The following is a 2,500-nucleotide window of genomic DNA, read 5'->3' as shown; positions in this document are numbered from 1 at the left end:
AAATGTTTTTCTAGGGATGATGAAAAATATAGGAAAATAAATAACTTTTACTTACTGGAAGTCAGCGTCACTTTTTTTGGTATATGCATATTTATCTAAGATAAAACAGAATCCACAGTGGTCCTTTGGTGGCCCCTGACGTCGGGATCTCAGGTTAGGTTAGTTGTTGCATCCACGTGTGCAAAACACCTGCATTACAAAATATTTACTTTATTTAAAAGATAATTGACAATTTATAGTATGCTACTTACTATGCTACTGTGTTTGCCGAAGGCAAACACAGTGTGCGTGTGTGTGTGTGTGAATTGCTAGAAAACCCACTTACCAAGGGTTGTATTATTTGGAACTAAGGGGACCTATACCTTAACGTGAAACTTCTCTACCAGTCATACACACCAAACATTTATTCAGATTTTTTTTTTTTATCTCCTACTCCTATTACTACTACTACTACTACTACTACTACTCCTACTACTACTATTACGATGCTAATACTACAACCATTACTGCCAATACTACTACTATTACTACTACTGATTTTACTATTACTACTACTACTACTAATATTAATACTTCTACGGTTTTGTCACTAGGGGACAACATGAAAAATGAATTTTCTAATAAGTAAACAAAGCCCTTGAAGGAATTCTTCCTACACGAACGTCTCTCACACGAAGGCCTGTTGCGTGAACGTCTCTTGCACGAACGCGTCTTCCGCGACGTCGACGGCGACCGAAGGGCAGACGGATAGTACCTCCGGCGGCTTGGTAACCTAAGGATGGGTCAGCAAGAGGTAACGCTGAGCGCCCCGTCCCTCGCCGTGGCCCTGGGGGTGACGCTGACCCTGGGCTTCGTGTGCGGGTACCAGTTCAAGGCCTGGAGGATAGAGTGGCTGAAGCGGAGGCGGGAGAGGCTGCAGAGGAAGATCCAGCAGACGCAGGCGGAGATCGACCTGCTGCAGAAGGGGCACTGAGGTCTTGTTTTTTTTTGTTTTTGTTTTTTTTACGTTGGGGTTTGTTGGATGATCTAGGGTGTTTGGTTAAATTTCTCGTACTGTTCAGTGTTTTGCATATTTCGCCAGTGAAGGTTTAGAAGTGGATTTTTTTTTGATGTTTCATTATTGTATTTGAACCCAAGAGGCTTTTAACTGAAGAAATACTTATTCCAAATATCAGTTTCGTTAAATGGTCAGAATACCATAGCATGGCCAAAATTGCCGAGTCAAATATGAATAATTTACAAAGAACTGTCGAACATTTTCTGTGTATGACTGTCAGGATTACAGTAAAAACATAAAGTGCGTGGAGTGGTTACCTTGACAAAAACAAAGACACTCTTCCTCAATGGCAAAAGGAGCGCAAATAGAAAATAAAGGAGATGCAGGACAGAGATGAGAGAAGATCGACCCTTCCATTTTCTTTCTCCAACTCCACATTAAAAGATTATTTCAAGTTACCCTGACCGGGTGTGCCCTTTAGGGACTGCCTGAGGGGAGGGTTGATGGGGGGGCTGTGCCCCCTACACCCCCTAAGAAACACTATCTTCTCTTTGGTATGCATAAAGCTGAAACGCGTGAGCAATGACTGGATTTGGCTCTGTGGGGGACTTTCCGCAATATTTTTCCTTTATTTATGCTGTTGCCATTTGTGTCTGCAGATTATTTCTTATACAAATGACTCCTACTCTTAGTTGTCTACAAGAATATCATCTTAAATTTTTCCTAGTTTAGTGTGTCCATACCGTAAAGATCAACCAGATTGAGTGTAGGACAGACTTGGGGAGCTCCTGTATGTCATTTGCATGCTGTGTCCTGCCATGAATAAGTGGAGGATACTTTGTCTTTTTTTGGGGGTGGTGGGGGACATTAGACAGTATATTGATTTATTCTGTCTATATTATTATTATAGTGATCTAGTGTGTGTGTATTATTTACATCTTACCTTACAGTTTCTCAGGTACCTTATATACCCTCCTCTGCCATCAAAGCCAAGAATGTGAGCCGGGGGGGGAGGGGGGGGCAGAGGCAAATGCCCTACACATATGGGGAGTAGAGGGTGAGAGGAGTCTATTGTTACCACTGAATAATTACCTTAATTTCTTCTTATATACAAAAAACATATAAATCATGTTTAAACTTAAGAAACCAGTCATAGTTGCATAACATTTTAAGATTAAAAATAATAAAATAATGAAACTGAATTTCTTGATACATTACTCCCTCAGAAATAAACAAATTTCAGTTACAATTAACCCATTGCCGCCTGGGAAAATTAATAAAAAATTGGGAAAATGCTGGGCTCATTTTTTATATTTTTGTTAAAGTACATAGATGGCTCTGTAAGTGCTTAGCCACAAAGGAGTCAATTAGTAGATCTTGTGACCTTACCTGATTTCACCTTTCCATGAATTGGTGGGAAAAACATATTTTTTACTTGTGCTATGAATATCAATGATGTTATTTTTATTATAAACATTATAATTACTATAATGTTATAAACAT

General features: G+C 39.4%; 1 long non-coding RNA gene across 3 annotated transcripts in view; it reads left to right on the top strand.

The window, feature by feature from the left end:
* The first annotated feature begins 117 nt into the window (after positions 1-117).
* LOC125032764 overlaps positions 118-2,500 on the top strand; it is a 16,303-nt gene continuing 13,920 nt past the window's right edge. Inside the window, exons 1-2 of one of the 3 annotated variants that reach the window (XR_007115566.1) lie at positions 118-158; positions 678-974. This is a non-coding gene — a long non-coding RNA (uncharacterized LOC125032764). Of the gene's footprint in view, positions 159-673; positions 975-2,500 lie in introns of those variants that run through there. The other 2 variants (XR_007115567.1, XR_007115565.1) reach the window with 2 other exon arrangements.

The sequence above is a fragment of the Penaeus chinensis genome, chromosome 15, assembly GCF_019202785.1.
Source record: "Penaeus chinensis breed Huanghai No. 1 chromosome 15, ASM1920278v2, whole genome shotgun sequence".
In the NCBI taxonomy this organism is placed as follows: domain Eukaryota; kingdom Metazoa; phylum Arthropoda; class Malacostraca; order Decapoda; family Penaeidae; genus Penaeus; species Penaeus chinensis.
This window is presented reverse-complemented; position numbering and strand designations above follow the sequence as displayed.